The sequence below is a fragment of the Aedes aegypti genome, chromosome 1, assembly GCF_002204515.2.
Source record: "Aedes aegypti strain LVP_AGWG chromosome 1, AaegL5.0 Primary Assembly, whole genome shotgun sequence".
In the NCBI taxonomy this organism is placed as follows: domain Eukaryota; kingdom Metazoa; phylum Arthropoda; class Insecta; order Diptera; family Culicidae; genus Aedes; species Aedes aegypti.
The window spans coordinates 202517940-202537784 of record NC_035107.1 but is presented as its reverse complement, the minus strand read 5'-3'; the positions used below and the strand labels follow the sequence as shown (position 1 = coordinate 202537784).

The 19845-nt window shown below is 37.8% G+C and overlaps 1 protein-coding gene across 5 annotated transcripts in view; it reads right to left on the bottom strand.

Annotated features, from left to right (window-relative positions):
• The window catches only part of LOC5564080 (probable serine/threonine-protein kinase cdc7), a 200950-nt gene that overhangs the window by 102902 nt on the left and 78203 nt on the right, over positions 1-19845 (bottom strand). The window lies entirely within an intron of this gene.

Genomic DNA, 19845 nt, shown 5'->3' with positions numbered 1-19845 from the left:
TTTTACAATATCTACCTGACTCCAGGTTGGATTGTAGTCATTATTGATCACGCTGTCAAGTTGATCGACTGTTTACCTGCAAAGTCTTTCTGCAACCGATAGCAATATGGCGTTAAAATCTCGTAATCGCACTCATCAAACATCTATAGTTACTGCCATTGCTAACTCCATGGCGCTAGAAAAGCATAGTAAACGTCATCCGCCACTAGACGAATAGATACTTTCATTGTCACCAGCAACAGCCGTAGTGGTAGATATGTAAATTTTTACTTTCATCGGAGAATTGCGCGTCTCTTACCGCGCCCTCTGTAGACTTCTTCCCAGTAATTATATTGAGGTTGACAGTAAACCTCGTTGCTAGAGTTTGGCGGGGACTTTAGGCGTATGGCAAACTATTTTCGAACCGATTAACATATTTTATTGGCCGCTGCTGTTGCGACAGAGTCGGGCACCGCCGCCCATATATGTGTGATATGAGTCAGCATCAATACCAACTGAAGATGCGGGTTGTGCTTGAGAAGAATTGTTCAAATCGCCCGTGAGAACTGAAACCCATTTCGCGGCGAGGAAACTGTGTCAATGGTTACGGCTTTGGCAATGACGAGCATCTGAAAGTTCTTCGAATGCGGCTGGTATAGGGTGTTCAGGCGTTATGCCGATGATTTGACTTAAATCGTCTAGTTTTCATATTTTTGATTCAGCTTATGTTCTACGATTTAAAGTTTGGCTTGTGCAGTTTGAAAGCAAATCGAAAATGTTAATGGACGATTTTATAGTTTTGCTGTCAAACGATAAAAACTAAAAGTTAGCTCGTTTCATCCTATATCGACTGACAGTTGATCGTCACGACGGCAGATTGTTTGATTCCTACCGGATGATAACATGACTAGATTGTAACTAGGTCAGTAGCCTGCGGTGTGGAGCAGAAGCCCTGTTGTTTTTGTGTAGTTAGTTTATTTCATCAGGTTATGGACCCAGGAACGTCTGGAGGACGCTGAGGCAACTCCGATGAGGAACCCGAACCACGAGGAAGCTCTTAGACGATGAGGCAGAATCTCACTGAGGGAGTAGAGCCTGGACAGCAGGTGGCTTGGACGAGATTGGAAGAGCAGAAGAAACTTGAAAGTCAGGAAGAGCTTGGAGGACGGCGTGGTTTGCCCTGAGGAGTTCGGCAGCTATGAGAAGCTCGGTGCGAGAAGGAGCTCAAAGGACAGATGGAGCTCGTTTGCAGATCTGTGGTTCGAAGGTTGTATGATGAGGAGAAGCGTTGGAGAGAGGTACATCGCACACCCTGCAGCGGACATTTCTGGGGGTAAACGTATTGTAAGAAACCGGTAAGCAAATTAAATTGTAATGTATACCCAGACATGCAATAAAAGGAGAAGTGCTGATATGGTAGCGATATCAGTCTGTAGCCTGCGGTGTGGAGCAGAAGCCCTGTTGTTTTTGTGTAGTTAGTTCATTTCAACAGGTTATGGGCCCAGGAACGCCTGAAGGACGCTGAGGCAACTCCGATGAGGGACCACGAGGAAGCACCTGGACGCTGAGGCTGACCCAGACAACCAAAATGTACGTATAACGAAATCACCTGGAGGCTTTATATGTGCAAAATTTCACTTATAAGATGTCGCGAAAAGGCCTTCTACGTACAAAAGTGGAGGCGATATGCGTGCATATATTATGTGATGAATAATAACATACAATGCGAGTGTATAAATATTCTACCGAACCAACCTGTGATCTTATGCGACTTAACTTATGATAACAAATATTGTTTTGACAGCTGCTACGGATTGATGCGACTTACTTTGTACGAGTGTACGAGACGAAACAAAATGTATAAATTAACACAGAAAAGAAGTGTTTTATGCGAGGAAACTCATCAAACTGACAAGTTTATCCACAGTGTTTTGCGGGTTTGATGTAATTAGTATGAATAAACGAGTTGTAACGTGAACTTTCATGCGATTTCTGGTTGTCTGGGGAATCTCGCTGAGGGGTTACGGGAGGTGGCTTGGACGAGGTGCCCAAGAAGTTGGAAGCCAAGATGCTGAGAACGAGGCTGAAGGTGCGGATGCTGGCTAATCGGAGAGGACGAGCTTGGAAGAGCTGGAGGAACTCGAAAGTCAGGAGGAGCTCGGAAGACGGCGCGGTTTGCCAGGAGAAGCTCGGTGCCAGAAGGAGCTCAGAGGACAGATGGAGCTCGTTGGCAGATGTGCGGTTCGAAGGATGTGTGATGAGGAGAAGTGTTGGAGAGCAGGTTCATCACACACTCTGCAGCAGAGATGACTGTAGGTAAACTGGAGGTATTGTAAGAAAGCGATAAGCGAATGAAATTGTAATATGTACTCAGACATGGAATAAAAGGACAGGTGCTGATATAGTAGCAGAAACCTTAAAGCTTTTATTTCAACATGATCAAGGAAAGAATGAGTCGAAAATCCGCGTCTTCTCATTTCAAGAGAGAGAAGGATGTCCATTAGGGTGCGGCTTATTTTTCAAAAGTTCTCAAAACCGAAAATTCGTGTGCTCTACTGAATTCAAATCACATTAAAAGAGAAACCTCAAAATCTGAGCCAAAAATATTAACATTTAGAGGTGGCGCAAGCGTGTTGAAGGTGAATTTTCAAGTTATAAAAAATGACCTGCAGTTAAGTAAACATAACTTTGTTATTTTTCAACCGATTTCAAAACTTTTAGCACTATTTTCTTTGAAATTAAATAAAAATTTTGTAGAACATCGAATTTGTCTAAAATCAAAACTAGTCTTAGATATTTTTATCCAAATTTTTACTCATCTTTTTGGCAATCATTTTTGTTTGACCATAACTTCATTAAAACTAAATCGATTCCAAATCTTTTGACATACTTTTGAAGCAAATTTATTTGTTTTCAAACTGTATATACAACATTTTTTTCTAAAAAATATTTTTGACTTCAACAAAAACTACCCAAAAACATGATTTTTCAATGAAAACATCAAATTTCTTTGGATTATTTAAGTTTTTTTTTGCTGAAAATAGCATTTTTTCTATAAAATTTAAATATGTAAAGCATCTTGCCTTAATTACGAGTTGAATAGTGCATATATTTTTTAACATATGCAAACATAATTTTGTTTCAAAATTATTTAAAAATAGTTGCAAAGTCCTTCCCAAAGGTTTAACAAATGAGAAAAATCAGTTTCAGCTTAAGAGACAATATTTAACTGCCAAAGATTGGACAAAACTGGCATTTTTCGTTAAAAAATAATGTTTTTGTGCAGTTTTTGCTGAATGACTTGGTCAAAACATGTTTTTAGTGAAATGTGATATATGAAAGGTTTGAAAACAATTAAATTAGCTTCAAAAGCATGTAAAAATATTTGGAATCGGTTGAGTAATCATGAAGTTATGGTCAAACAAAGTTGAAATTTTTAGTAAAATAAGGAAAAATTTGGAATAAATTACTTTTAACTAAAACTTGTTTTGATTTTAGACAAATTTGGTGTTCGACAAAGTTTTTACAAATTTAATTTTGAAGGTATTGATGCTAAAAGTTTTAAAATCGGTTGAAAAATAACAAAGTTATGTGTACTTCACTGAAGGTCATTTTTTATAACCTGAAAATTCAACTTCAAGACGCTTGCGCCACCTCTTAATGTTAATATTTTTGGTTCAGATTTTGAGGTTTCTCTTTTAATGTGATTTGAATTCAGTAGAGCACACGAATTTTTGGTTTTGAGAACTTTTGAAAAATAAGCCGCACCCTAATGTCCATTCGCTTCATACATACGCGCCCAACAAATTGATCTATATGATGTTGAAATGTCGTCTACTGAGATCAATTATAGTCCATGTCGATTAGCACTGTTGAAGAATTGCCCGCTACAGTGGTGAAGTCTGTCGAAAGATGGCATTGACTAATCGTCCCTTGAAACAGTTGACGTTCGGATGTAGAAGAATAGTCCGATGAACTGCGCATCACATAGCTTCATCGAAAAATAGTTTGTTCAATTTTACATAGGATACGGTCAACATTTCCCACTGAATTAATTGATGCTCAAGTGGCATCTCTTCTTTAAGGATTCACCACTACACAAGTACGGTGTAGTTCGCTGTATCTAGCTAACTGTTTGTCCATCAGCTCAAGAACTTGTTCAATTGCTATCCAATCGTACCATAGAAGTTTCAAGATATAGTGACATGCTAGGTGACGGACGGAGAGTTGAACGCATACGGGATAGACTTGTATAATCTTGGTGAGCGAACACGTTGAACCCTGGTCACGTCCTTGCAACAGCTAGGCTATTCTATATGAGAAATACGGACTAGTATTTAACTCGATAGCAGAAGCGTTAGTCATTAGTCCACCGGCACTGTCTACCAAATGCCTTCTGGCTTCAAACGCTGAAGATCGTCTGATCTCCAATGACGAGCTTTTAGTAGCGGCGAAAGCATTGAAGGTGAAAAAGGCTCCGGACCGGATGAAATACCGAATGTGGCATATAAAAGGGCCAACTCTAGCGTACCAGGATATGTTCCGGAAAGCGATGAAGAAATTCCTGGCCGAAGGTCACTTCCCAGATTTATGGAAGATCCAGATGCTGGTGCTGCTACCGAAGCCAGGAAAACCACCCGGCGATCAATCATCATACATGCCTATATGCTTGCTGGATACACTGGGCATACTCTTGGAACGGGTCATCCTTAGTAGGATGGCTAAATGTACGAAGAGAGATAACGGACTATCGGAAAGGCAATTCGGATTCTAGAAAGAAAAGTCGACGGTAGACGTAATTCGGACGGTCTTGGAGATGGCCAAGAAAGCATCGAATCAAAAACGGAGAGGAAATTGTTACTGCGCCTTAGTCACTGGAGTTACCCATAAGCGTAGAGATCGTCGGCTTTGCTGGTGATGTCGTCCTAACAGTAATAGGCGAAACACTCGAGAAAGTGTAAGTGCTTGCCACGGAGGCAATGCGCATGGTCGAAGATTGGATGAATGGAGTAATGCTGAAGATAGCCCAAAGGTGCTACTAGTTAGCAATTGCAAAGTGGTTCAACACGTTGAGATTGTCGTCGGTGGACATGGCATAGCATCACAACAGTCGCTCAGACACCTGGACGTGAAGATAGACGATGGGCTAAACTTCAACAACCAAAGCACTTACACGGATCATGCCGAACGCTCATAGTCCGAGAAGCAGTAGGAGGCGTCTTCTGGCTAGCGTATCATTGTCGATACTGAGATACGGAGTTCCGGCCTGGGGTGCAGCACTGCAAACCAAGCGCAATCAGGATGAGCTCAACAACACGTTTCGGCTCATGGCCATGAGAGTAGCAAGCGCATATAGAACAATATCATCGGAGGCAGTATGTGTGATCACCGGGATGAACCGGGAGAAGACATCGAGTGCTATCAGTGGAGAGGCACTAGGCAGTTGAGAAAATTTACGAGGATCGGCTCGCTGGTCAAGTGGCAGCAAGAATGGGATGTCTCTGAGAAAGGTAGTTGGACCCACAGACTCATCCCGAATGTTGGTTGGTTGGTTTGACTTTATTAACGAGATTTTTAGCCCTAGGCTAGTTCATCTCGGGACCAACGGCTTTACTTCCTTTCCGAAGGAAGTCATCACTATAACTTTTTACGTCATAAGTGACTATGTCGGGGATGGGATTCGATCCCAGGTCCTCGGCGTGAGAGGCGAGTGTTCATCCCGAATGTGTCGACCTGGGTAAACAAGGAACATGGCGAAGAGAACTTCCACCTGACACAGTTCCTGTCAGGTCACGGATGCTTCAAACAGTATCTGCATCGGTCCGGCCACGCGCTGTCACCGTTATGTCCCAAGTGTAATGATAGAGAGGAAACGCCAGAACACGTTGTCTTCGATTGCCCGAGGTTCAACATGGAACAAAGCGCGACGGCGACAGGACTTCAGTGCAGACAGAATGGTAAGCGATCCTAACCTTCGGAATCTAGCGAACAATATGGTGGTGGAGATAACGTCTATCTTACAGAGAAACTGGCGGGAAGAGCAGCAAACCGAGAGGCAGAGAACAGTGGCTGGCATCTGGTCGTCGGGTCGCTAAGGAACCGGAAGTCAACCCCCATCCGGAATCGTTTGATCGACCTCGGCACTCGAGTCAGCCTGACGAAGAAAGAAGACGAAGATCTCCCCTGCGATAGCTGCCGGTAGTCGGGGCACCATGAGCTCAGACGTCTCCCTGACGCTTGGTGACGCCGGGGGAAGTCAGGAGGAGAAGGAAGCGAGAAGGGAAGAAGAGGGTAAACGAAGGAAGGAGACAGAGATGTGGAGGAAGATGAAAAGGCAGCCTGCTCAACATGCAAGAGCAAATCACTGGCAGACTGCGCAGAGTGCAAGAATACAGAGCGGGAAAACGTCAATAGCGTAATAGAAGTGCAGATTCAGAAGTCGCATCTAGTAGAATCCGGGAGGATCCAGGTTACCGCCGAAAATGAGGACTAGGGTTTAGTGGAGGGGCACGCAAGTGAATCCCACACAGTGTCAATTCTCTACAGGGCAGGTTTTTGAAACTTTTTGATACCCTACTAGGGTTTAGTGGCATCAAGATCTAGAAGAAACTCAATCGTGGTATTCTCTCCCAACCTTCCTGAAACAGACGATTGAAGTCTTTTCGAAACGTTGGAGCATTCCCTCTCAATAGGTACTGAGATTGAAAGCAGAAAAAATCATCTACTCGATCAGGTTAGTGTCGTAGCTCACGCCTACTCCGATCGCTAGGAAATTTCACTCTCAATTTCGTCTCGCATCTCGCGCCCCGTCAAGTGCTAATTAGAAGTCAAACAAGAAGTGTCACTTTTTAAGCGTTCGATGCCCACCCAAACATTCCTGCAATATGTTGACGAACGACGACGGTTTCTCTACCTGCCAACCCGGATCGGTCACTTTCCGAATTTTGGACAGCTGCTAAGGTGCTGTGTGACGATTAACTCTACTTGAAGTGGACATTGGTACCCCCTTCGCTACGACCTGTTTCCACACAGCCAAACGGGAAGGGATCGCTAAAATCTAGACTGACACGCCAACCAACCTTTTGAAATCTAAACTGCCCCGTGTGTGTATCTGAAGGCAAGTGTGTCTCTCCGCCCAAGATGCGAAGAATAATTGTGCACGGGGCAAAAACTTTCACCGAAAGTATTGGAATATGATTAAGGTTTGTTTTGCTTTTTTTTACGATCATCGTCCGCGTTAACTCGCTTGCAATAACGACGGCGATGATGACACATACCTACCTACATATCTACCTACGAAGCCTTTGTCTTGAGAACGATTCGCGTTGTCTGCTGAATTGCTCTCGTCGGTTCGGGAAAGACTTGAATGCTCGAACTCGAGTGTGTGTGTTTGCGGACTGAACCTCGGTGAAAGTTTCTCAGTCTTCGGGGGATTTCAGCTCCTATCTCACAAGTGGAATCCAGAATGTGCTTGAGCAGGCTTTAAAGGACTTGTCTACCGTGGATGTGCGCGGTTTCTTCTACATACTCGCGGTGGAATTAGTCAACAGGCATCGAAAAAAAAAGAGTATGACCGGTTAACGGTACCAATAAGTGGCTATTTCGAGTTGCCTTTTTTCAGCGGCTTTCGGAAGAATGTTTACCAGGGAAACCAGTTCCCAGCCAGTTCGGTTGTGGGAACAATCGGATTCGATGGCGGTGGTGATAGGGGTAAGAGATGGAGGAACGTAGAAAAGAAAGTGAAATGGATTATTTAGGTTACTCAGCAAAGTGCTTCTCACACGCAGAAAGCGGATGACACACCTGTATGCAAGTTCCGTCGTCGTCGATGTCGTTGAGGTCGTTGAATGTGCATTTTGCCAGGTGGAAATGCAACGTATATTGAATGGGTGAGTGGATTGATTTCACAATCTGGTTTGAAGAAACGCAATTAGTAAAACTTTGTTTGAATATTAAATAGCGCAATGAGAGGTCTGTTTCTTTTTGCCTAAATCTCAGTTGTTCATGGACCGATTTTAATAAAATTTTCACAGCACGTCAGACATTTTTGAAGATTTGACTAGAGAAAAGTTTTTGACAAAAAATATAAGCAGTTTATCTCAAATTAGGAAAGCCATACACAAAAACAGGCTTCTCGGAATCTACAATTTTACCAGGTCCGTCCTACTCGGGTTCAGATTGGGCACCACTTCTAGTACTGCATTTGGTCCCTTGGTACTGCAAAAGGTACCCAAGTTTGACAGATCGCAGTACATTTTACACGGCATTCGAGATTTTGTTCTATTACCTTATGTGCCATAAAATTTTGGGCAACTGCAAGGGGCATGGAGGTCTTTGGAATAGCTGCTTCTTATTAAATTATGGTGTGGAACTTATGAACTCATGACTTCTGTTTTTAAAGCAATCAATTCGATAAACTACATTAAGGAGGAGGATCTGGAAAAACTTCTTGAAGACTACAAATTACCTATGAGAAAAATTAAAACCAAATCCTGCAAAAGTCTCTACATGATATCGTAGACAATTTCCGGGGGAATTTCTGTCTGATTCTTTGCAGGTATACTTGCGAGATGCCTGGAAAAATTTAGGAGTCATTCCAATAGAACATGTATTTGAAATCTATTTTAGGGAATTCTTAGATAAACTAAACGTGACTGGACTGCCTTTTAATGGGACTTTTACCAATCGAATCTTAAGGCGTTTTCCATTCCGGAAATTTTTAAGGCGCTAATGGAGCCATTATTCAGATATAAAAACAAAACCGAGGCACGTTTCGAACTCCACTTTGATTACTATGAAAGGAAAAGGATGTAGATGACCTTCAAAGTTTAACGTTTATGCAAAAAGGTTGTGTGTAAAGATCGTTTTGCATGAAATTCGTAAATATGTTTATGAGGTCACTCGTCCCCCTCTAATGGAAATCCTGGCTACGCCCATGAGTATATTCAAATGTTCTCAGTGACACATTGCTTTTATATGCCGCAAAATCTTCCACAATTAACTGGTTTTCTATGGGCTCAAGCGCTATAAGGCATTACGGAGCCCATTTCACCATGTAACGACGTAGAAAGCAGCAATACAAATGTTTGATTTCATCAGATTGGAAAAGTTTGTGTAGATCCCAAAGTATGATTTTTTTTACACAGAACTCTTCAGTTTGTGTAGAATTCAAACCATGATATGGTAGATAGACCAGCAGGTAATCAACAGGGCCACAGAACAATTTACGAAATTGGAGATTGGAAGACCACTACCTCGAGCTCCAATTCATAGAATGGCATTATTTCGAATTCTATTATTACGGGACAATGTCGTTCAAGGTATTCAAGACAATAACATTCAGCGTAATGGTGCGTCAGGGTGATGGCAATCGGGAATCTGCTTTATAGAGTTTTGATTTGAGTATCGATTTTTAAGGAAGACATGTAAAATTAAGCTCTGCTAGTGTTATGGCTTTGAAATCTATATAAAAAATAATAACGTATATTCCTTATTTTTTTCAAGCGTATTTCATGTATTGAGACTTCCTCGTAAAGCTAACTCGTGAAGGCTTGAGATTGGGATTGATTACAGTTCTTTTGCTATTGTATTTTTCCAGGACTGTGTTTGTGTGATAGAAAAGAACGGGAAACCCACAGGTAAAACCGTAGATTTTTGAAAAAAATAAGTGTAGTAATGATTGCTACAACTGATCACAAAAGTATTGACAGTGGTCTAGAGTGCCATGGTTTAATCAAAAGTGCATTTCTGAGCAATCGAAGTTAAAGTTCTGCGGCACTGCAAAGTCAACCGTAAACCTCGAAAATTGTCTTACGTAATTAATGGAGCGCCCCTAAGATGTAAACATGTTCCAATCATCTGGAAATTTTTTGAAAATTTGTATGGAAAAAGAGTTAGGAAACTTCACAGCCCATTTTTTCAATGCCTACTTTTTCAGATGGGACTGACTTGCGATTCACGGCAGTACGGACCTGAGAAGTAGGAGTCCGTTTGGTCGAAATATTCAAGGGTTCTGTGTTTGAATTCCGTTGATCCAGGATCTTTTCTAAACGGAAATTTTCTCTACTTCCTGGGGCATAGCGTATCTTCGTGCTTGTCATACGATATTCAAGTGCAAAAATGGTCATTTCACAAAGAAAACTCTCGGTTAATAACTGTGGGAGTGTTCAATATAATAGTATAAGTCTGAGAAGCAGGCTCTCTTCCAGTTCGAATTTAAAACCAGAAAAAAAAAGAAGAAGTATGGAATGGATGGATCGAAAATGCCAAGAATATGAGTTTTTTTTTACCAATTTTCGGGTTCTTACAGATAAGTTTGCGACGTTTTTCTTAGATATTTATCAGCAGCTTGTCTCCCAGAACTCTCTTAATGTGGATATTAAATCTTCGAGGTCTTAATCCTCAACATAACTCAAATAAAATGGCATTACGATGGTCAAATATGACCAAACGACAAAAACCATCAAAAATGATAGAATACAATAAAAAAATACCAGAAACAATCGAAATATGATAAGAAACGGCCTGCCAATGGTCCAAAATTGACAAAAATGATGAAAATGTGACCGTTGTTAAAAAACATTAAAACCCATCAAACGACGGCTAAAAGCTTTCAAACAATGAATATAATCGATCAAGTTGATTGAAAACAGCCAAAAACTGCCTAAAACGATAGAAATATGATAAAAAAGGGCTTGGCCATGGTCAAAAACTGACAAAATGACGAAAATATGATCGAAAAATGGAACCCATTGAACGTCGGCCATAAACTATCAAACAACGGTCAAAATCAAACAATCATCGGTTGATCAAACAACGGTTGATCGAAAACGGTCAAAAATTACCTAAAACGAAAAAAATATGATGAAAATGGGCTTGGCAATGGTCAAAAACTGATAAAAATGATGAAAAACGGACAAGAATATCCCGAAACTATGAAGTATTGTTAAAAACACATTTAAATCCATCAAATGGCAGCCAAAAACTATCAAATGATACCCATAAACTATCAAACAACAGTTGAAATAGATCAAATTGATCGAAAACGGCCAAAAACTACATAAAACGATGAAGATATGATCAAAAACAGACATAACCATCCAAAAAATTATAAAACGTTGTTAAAAACGGATAAAAACTGTCCAACAATGGTCAAAATCGATTAAGTTGACCGAACACGGTCCAAAATTACCTAAAACGATAAAAATATGGCTTGGCAATGGTCAAAAACTGACACTTATGATGATAAACGGACAAGAACATCCCGAAACTATGAAGCGTTGTTAAAAAAACATTATACCCATCACAACGGCCAAAAGCCATCAAACAACGGTCAAAATCGATCAAGTTGATCGAAAATGGCCAAAAACTACAAAAAGACTAGCAATGGTCAAAAAACCCAAAAACTATAAAAAAAGCTACCGTAAATTCGGGTGAAATTGATCAGTAGGGTAAAATTGATCACTGTGTCACTCGATTTTATTTCTTCCTAATGGAGCACAAATATCAATTTAACCTGCAGTGAATGAACGTTGTTTGTCGTAAGTATGTCCAAATTGTGTATTGTGAAGTTTTTTGCGTTCAAAAATGTTTATTTATATGAAAATAATGTAAAATTTCAAAATCTTGTACGGTGCATAGTTGACAAATATCAATAAACTTCTAGTTCTAGATAATGATTTGGACATGCTATACTGCCGTGAATCGCAAGTCAGTCCCATCTGCATTTTCGTCAAAATTGAGTTGAGTTCAGTTTTCAACATATCTTCCAATGCTCTTTCAGCTGCCCTATTGAGATAATAAGATTTGTTCGGAAAAAGTAGGAAAAAACAGCAAGTCAAATTGTCCCATAATGAAACGTAACCGCATATCAGTCCAACAACAGATTTCCGCACCGTGTAACACAAAAATGAACCGTGTTATGATCATTTTTATATTTTTCTCAGAAAGATATCGTAGTGAAAAGCAAAATGTGAAAGTTTCATTAAAATTTGAACATATTCCAATCCTCTGGAATTTTTTGAATGTTCATATGGAAAACGAGTTTGGAAACTTCACACCCCATTTTCTCAATGCCTACTTTTTACAGATGGGACTGACTTGCGATTCACGGCAGTATAATCCTGAAAGTTTGTGAGGATACTAACGATATATCCCCAAACTAGATTTCATAACCAAAACTCGTACCAATTCGTTGATTTGGTTGAAATAATTGCATTTCTGTAATATATCAAGAAATTCCTAAGGAAATTGCATACATTTAGGCGTTTTCTGCGTTATTCTTGAAATTAAACATTCATTATTTCTATAAATATTGTATTGTTAAGAATTTGGCAAGCATATTCGGATTCAGGGAGCTCAAATTTATTATGTAGACTTGTTTTGAAAACTAACAATAATGGCATTGATAAGTGATCAATTTCACCCCGAAATGAGATCTCCCGATTTATTATTTTAGACATATTTTTTAGCACTAAAATTACATTTGTTAGAAAATTTCGGCACTTGAGTCAATGAGGCTCACCTTCGTACTTGTTTTCCTGCATTCAGTTGTTTGGCATTGTCAACATTATAGAAATCAGACAAGAAAAACCTTGAAAAGTGATCAATTTCACCCGAAATTACGGTAATCAAAACGATTAAAATCTAATCAAATTCAGCCTGGAAACAGTCAAGAGTTTCCAAAAGTCAGCAAGCGTGGTCGTAAACATTAAAAACACCCAAAACGAATGACATATGATAATTAATGGCATGAAGATGGTCAAACACTACCAAAAATGATCGAAAACAATAAAAATCGATTGAATACAATAACAAAAAATCTACCAACAACTATCAAAACGTCATAAGAGACGGCCTAACATTAAAACCTTTCAAATGGCCAAAAACTGTCAAACGACGGTCAGAATCGATCAAAAACAGGCTTCCGAATTCTCACTCACTCTCACGATAATGGATTTATCCCTCACAGTAATTTTCAGCGATAAGCTGCCTTGCGATTTTATCCGTCCACAAAACAAAGCGAAAATAGATAATAGGGCCCTAAAGCCCTGTCCCAATTTTGAAACCAAACGCTTAAGTTTAGGTCAAAAACACATGTTTACTCAATTTATAAATGGTTTTCGTTGGTTAAAGTCAATAAAACATTTTTTTATTGTTTTTGAGATTTTGTCACACCCCTTGGTTTAAACTCAAATTTATGGGTATGTTTTGTTGTCCGTGTCCCTTACGAAATGTCAGATAGGAACAACCCCAGTGTTAAAACTAAAAGCCCTGTGGTATTTTTGTCGACAAAGTGAACGTCAAACATGATCAAAAGTGTCAAGATTCATATTTGGAACAATTTTTGAAATTAAATTTTAAATATGTTATAGCCGTTATTTGAGCCGGAAAAATTTCTCAAGTAGTTTCAAAAACATGCTCTTTCGTATTATTGAATAGAGTGATTCCAAGCAACAGCACCAAAATTTGGTAAATTTTTTAATTCATTTTTTTCTATTGAGCTGAAACTTTGCACAGTTTTCCAGTTCCATCTAAATCGTCATTTTCCGATATCAAATCTTCAAGTTGAGTCACGACTAACTTTTCAAATGGGTGTATGTGAAAATGGTTCAAAAATATTCAAAAAGCTGCACAGCAAAAACGGTTCGTTCGATTGTTAGACACCTAAAGAAACAAAGTTAGACAACTAAATAAAGATTCCAAAAAAAATACACACAGTAAAAAAAAATTTTTTTTGCATTAAAAAACATAATTTTTGACACAAAAACTCAAATATCTCAAAACCCTATCGGAATACCAACGTAATTTTTTGAAGGAAAACGGTCCATTATATTAGCTATCTACCATAAAAATTTGGTGATGGTAAACCAATAAACAAAAAAGTTATGACATTTCAAACATGTCACATTTTTCACATTTAGTAGAAAAAAAAATTTGTTTCGGTGTAAATTATTACGGGAACCGCAGTTTGTTGCTGATTTTATTGTTAAGGGCCTTGCGTGAATTAAACAAGTCGTTTTCATGTATTCATTAGTATTATGTATATTATATGTATAAATATTATGTATATGTATAAATATTATATGTATATGTATAAATTAAAATGAATTAACAGATTACACGAAAATAATTTTTTTTTTACCAGGATATTTTTTTTTAGAGTATGATCGATGAGTTTCTAAATGTTATATATAAACTTTAAAAGTTTTGGATTTGGGTATGCGCTATGAGATCATGAAAACATTTTATTAATACTTATTTATTTATTTATTGTTATTCAATTTTTTTACAATATCGAACACTTTTGCATCATTATAAGTACAGTTCGAGTATAGTTTTGCTTTAATTTTATTTTCTGACAATGGAATGAAACAGTGAAATTTTTGGGTTCCTTGGATCGTTTTCGCGTTATTATATTGCTCGCTGAGCTCTGATGCCGTTAATTCGTACTCTTCAGTAGAAGTAAAACAAAATGATAATTTTGTTAAATCTTCTTCTTTTCTGCGATTCGCCCAATCAAATAGTTCTTTTGCAGTTTTAATTGGATGCTCACGTTCTTTGGCTAAACTTGCTCTTGTGGCCATGCGCTTTATGGTTCCTCCAATAGCATCACAAGGACCTTTGCCATGTGACGTAGCAAAGAAATGCCATTCTGCATCAATTCCGTACTTTGATTTAAATTGACATAGGCTCGAAAAATTCTTACGGTTTTTGTACTGCGATGCTGCTCCATCAGACATGAAATATATCTTTCTGATTTCTTTATCCTTATCAACGCGTAAAAAGTTAATCATTTTGGCAATGAACAAATTTACAGATACTGAGTCGTGTCTTAAATCTTCGGAAATTACAATAAAACTAAAATGTTCAATTTGCGTACATCAATTGAAATAAATAACGAATGGATGAATTGTAGCTTGTTGGAACGATGAGACTGCACTTCATCTTGCTATACAAAGCTATAGTTTTCAGAAAAATCACAAATGACTAAAAATTCACCATCTTGTAATGTATTTTTCGTATTTTTTAAAAAGCGGGATTGCTCTGTTTTAATAAAGTCGTGAGGAATTGAACTTTCTAATTTCAAGCAAAAAAATGACACAAACTCATCTACAGGTTTTACAATAGTTTCTAGGTCACACCTATCCGTGGTCACCCATTGCTCAAATGATAACTGATCAATATAATTTTCTTCAAACTCAGCGAATAAAGTATTTTCCAATGATGAAGAATCTGGACAATCCGAACAAGATCGTAGATAGCAATTTGATGTTGTATTTTCACACAAAAGACTACCAGTTAACATTTTAATATCCTTTGATAAATTGATTCTTTTCAAACTATGTAAGATTAGGTTAATATTTTCGTGTGTTGTGCACACACAAACATTATGTGTTCCTGAATTGGATAGAAGCTTGCATTGCCTTGGACGAAGGCTTGCAAATGAGGAAAAACCTACCTTAATATTTTCATTAATTTCCTTGAAGCGTGTATACTCTTCTTTCAAAGTAGTCATCATTCATCGTTTTTGGATTGCTTGACGCTTTCCATCTTTTTTTACAGATACATAATCTTTTTGGCCAGGCATAGCTCTACTTACTTCATCGTCTTCAAAATATTGAATTATTTTTTCTTTTGTCTCATCTGTTAATGAAGTACTCGACCTAGCATTTTTGGTTGCAAGACAGTTATTTTTGAATTGTTTTGCCTCTTTTGCTGTATTTCTATTGGTTTTGAACTCATCAATGGCGTCTTGAATAGACCACGAGCTTGGCAGCATCGACAAAATCAATAATTTTCCTTTCCTTGTCGTGGCTAGATTCGAGAACCTTTCCTTCATATTCATAATTACCTCATCGTAGTCTGTATTTTCCACATCCTCAGGTCCTAATTTGAAGAGGTTTCTTCGTACAGCTTCGTTGATTTCACGGTATTTTTTCTCGGGATAATTGACGTAACCCATCTTCGTCCATTTAATCGGAGTCACTTTTATTCCAGCTATCCCTTCGTTGAAGCGTTCGATGTTGACCTTCTGGATGCACTCATCTTCTGATTGATTTGTTGAAACAGATGTCGCTGATGGTACCGTGGCAAGACTATCTGCACTTGGTACTTCTGGTAACTCCTCAGTTGTTGTCGGTGCATCTAGTAATTCCTCAGTTGTTGTTGTTTTCGAACTTCCTGCAACCTGATCCACCGATGATGTACAGATTACCCGTTTGTCAACGTTTAAACGGCAGGACGTACAAATGCGTAAATTTGTATTCAATGTAGACATTGGAGCATAACCAGCCGCTTTCAGTTTATCTATGGTGCTTTCGGTGAGATTTCGTAGCTCTTTCGAACACTTTTTTTCTGCAAACGGCCTGCAACAGTTGAGAAAGCGACTACTCATGTTGCTCGTTAGATTTTAATAAACAAAATCACTTTTAAGTTTTTACTGACTAGTTTGGTGTCGTTTGCTTGACTGAAGAAAAATTTTACAATTAAATTTTTTATAACCATAGTGGTAGTATATTTTTAGCTTTTTCGTGAGTATGTTCATGGTATGTACCTATCATGTTTTTGATGTTGTTGAAGTTACTCGCTTTCTCCCAAATATGATTAACAAAGTCTATTCTCTACCAAGCCGGGTCTATACCCAGGTGTAATCAGATTTTGACTTTGTGGAGAAAACCAGCGCCGAGAAAACCGACCTGCTTTACGTATACTAGATCACCTGGGTATAGACCCGCCTTGTTCTCTACGAGGAAAACTTTTTGCAGGTAAACTAGTCGTATACCTGTATAGAAAACTTTTTTTTAGCTTTTGTTTTCAATATTAGATTTCTTATAGGTTTCTTTTATCAAAAGGTTTCAACACTATTGAGAGAATTTTTCTTCAGTTACGTACAATAAAAAATATGACACTATCAAGACTTTAGATCACAACACTGGATCGCGTCTAACTTTCTAATAGATGCTATAATAGTTATGAATAATTAAATAAAATATCATGAAAACAACTTGTTAACCTCATGTGGTACCCTTAACAAAAAATTCAGCAACAAACTGCGGTCCTAAAAAAATTAACAATAAAAAAAAAATCACTAAGTGTCAAATTCGTGAAATATTTGAAATGTCATAACTTTTTTGTTTATTGGCTTACCATCACCAAATTTTTATGGTAGATAGTTAATATAATGGACCGTTTTCCCTCAAAAAATTACGTTGGTATTCCGATAGGGTTTTGAGATATTTGAGTTTTTGTGACAAAAATTATGTTCTTTAATGCAAAAAAAAAAAAAATTATTGTGTGTATTTTTTTTTTTTGGAATCTTTATTTAGTTGTCTAACTTTGTTTCTTTAGTTGTCTAATAGTCGAACGAACCGTTTTTGCTGTGCAGCTTTTTGAATATTTTTGAACCATTTTCACATACACCCTTTTGAAAAGTTAGTCGTGACTCAACTTGAAGATTTGATATCGGAAAATGACGATTTAGATGGAACTGAAAAACTGTGCAAAGTTTCAGATATTTTTGAAATGGTCGATCAGAATCGACTTGCATGCCTCCGTGGAATCCCTCAATAGAAACAAGAATTCATTAAACATTTTAGGACCCAATTGTACATTTCCGCAGCTGTGAGAAGTTTGTTTTCTCTTTCTCCGATCCATGGAGAACTTTTCCTGTATCCATCGCCACGAGCAGCAGTTGCTTTTATGCGCCAAATTAACCGCTCCTTTCGTCAAGTTGGTGTGGTAGCATGGTTAACGTGCACGCGTCGCGGTTGTTTTTAGCAATGTTCTAGGTTCGAATCCCGTCGCCGGCACTAGTTTTTGTTTATCCACATAGTGATAATTCTCGGGAGCAGTTGGTGAGCGAAAATATGATGGAGTGAAAAATAAATTATCCCCAGAGTGGAATGATTTTCGGTTATCCTCCATCGCCGCTCCAGGGAAAATAAGTGTGAGCGAAAAAAGATGTTCACGTGAGGAAGCAAAAAAAACATTCTCCTTACGTACGAAAAATCTTAGATTTTGCATCATTGATACGAAAATTCACCCTGATCAAAAACGATCCAAAATGGTCGAAAACTATCCAAAATAGGACCAATAACGACTCACCAAGAGAACTGTAAAGACCCATAAAGCGACGGTCAAAACATCTAAAAACTACCCAACATAACTGATAAATGATTATAAGCATCCTGCTGATTGTCAAAAAAATTGAAATCGATCGATCATAATAAAAAACAATCGAAACAATCAGGAATGGCCACAAACTTTCAGAAACATATAAAAATGGTCGATAACGATCAAAATCGATGGAAAAGCCTTCCAAAACGAATAAAATTAATTAAAAATAAAAAAAAAACCGAAACAATTAAAAACGAGCAAAACCAGTAAAATTCTATGGAAAACTGTTCAAATACGATTGTAAACATCCAAACACTATAAAATATAATCCAAATCACTAAATAACTATCGAAAACATAAATATGGTAAAAAAACGAACAAAAGCACATCTTAAAATTATCAAATGGTGGTCAAAATCAAACAAAAGCTGTTCTAACACGATAAGTAACAATTAAAAAACGATCAAAAACAACGAAAAACAATCGAAAATCATTGATGCTGGCGATGCAAAACTATTGGGAACGTTCAAAAACTTTCAAGAAGCGATCGAAAGATAAACAAAACTCTTTATAAACGATTCCAGTCGGTCAGTACGGTCGGAAACATCGAAAAACAATCAAAAACTATTCAAAACAATCTATACATGATCTTAAACGGCCTGACGATAGACAAAAAGATCCAAAAACGATTACAACCGGCCAATAATAATCAAAAACAATCAAATCTATAAGAAACTTTCAAATTCTCAACGTGATCAGTGATAGATAGTCCGAGGTACCTGTCAAGTTTTTACTATGATCCTTGTTGCATTCTAAAAAAAATGTGTGTCGGATTTCTTGGCATATTCTCTCTAAAACAACGGTGGTTTTCTGTTGAGGATTTTCTTAGATTTTTTGAAATCTTTGTCCAGAATTAATAAGCAAACCTGACTGATTTTTAGATATGACCATTTATAAGTTTCTGACTTATGTTGAAATCTCCCAATGCACACTGGGCCAGAATTTAGCCAGACAAAACCTCAAGCGCTTTAGGAGTGCATTCTTTCAGGTTGTTGTCTTCGGAGACTTGCCCCGGATTTTTTTTCTTTAATTTGATGATAAAAGTTAGTTGGAAATTTCACCGCATAAGTGGCGCTGCGATGTAAACCTTTTTTAAACCGCGTCTTCGGCAAAGTTTCAGATCGTATAAAAATACGACAAGTTGTACAAGACACCTTTATGCATGGCCGTGTAAAAAAAATCTTTAAAAACAAAATTGGGTGTAGTACAAAAAAACCTAAAATTTTAGTAAATTTCACAATTCTTACCATAATGTTATTTGAAGTACTAGAACATTGATGTTTTCGACAACTTGTCGTATTTTTACACCATCTAAAACTTTACCGAAGACGCGAAAGCTTTAGGACGCGAAAAAAAAAGTTTGCATCGCACCTATGCGGCAATTTTTTTAAATAATATATCATCAAATTAAAGAACAAATAAATCCAAGATAAGTCTCGAAAGACATCAACCTGAAAAAAGCACTCCGAAAGCGCTAGAGGTTTTGTCTGGCTAAATTATGTCCCTGGACCAGTGTGCAATGTTTTGTGAGATTGGCTTGAAACTTACCAAGAATCTCTTTTAAAAGATTCCTGAAGATGTAACTTGAACAAAATTACAAGGCGATTTCCGACAGATCGCTTTGTCTATTCCAACATATTTTCAAAAATGTTTTTCCGTAATTGATCCCTGGGTATAAACCTATTTTATA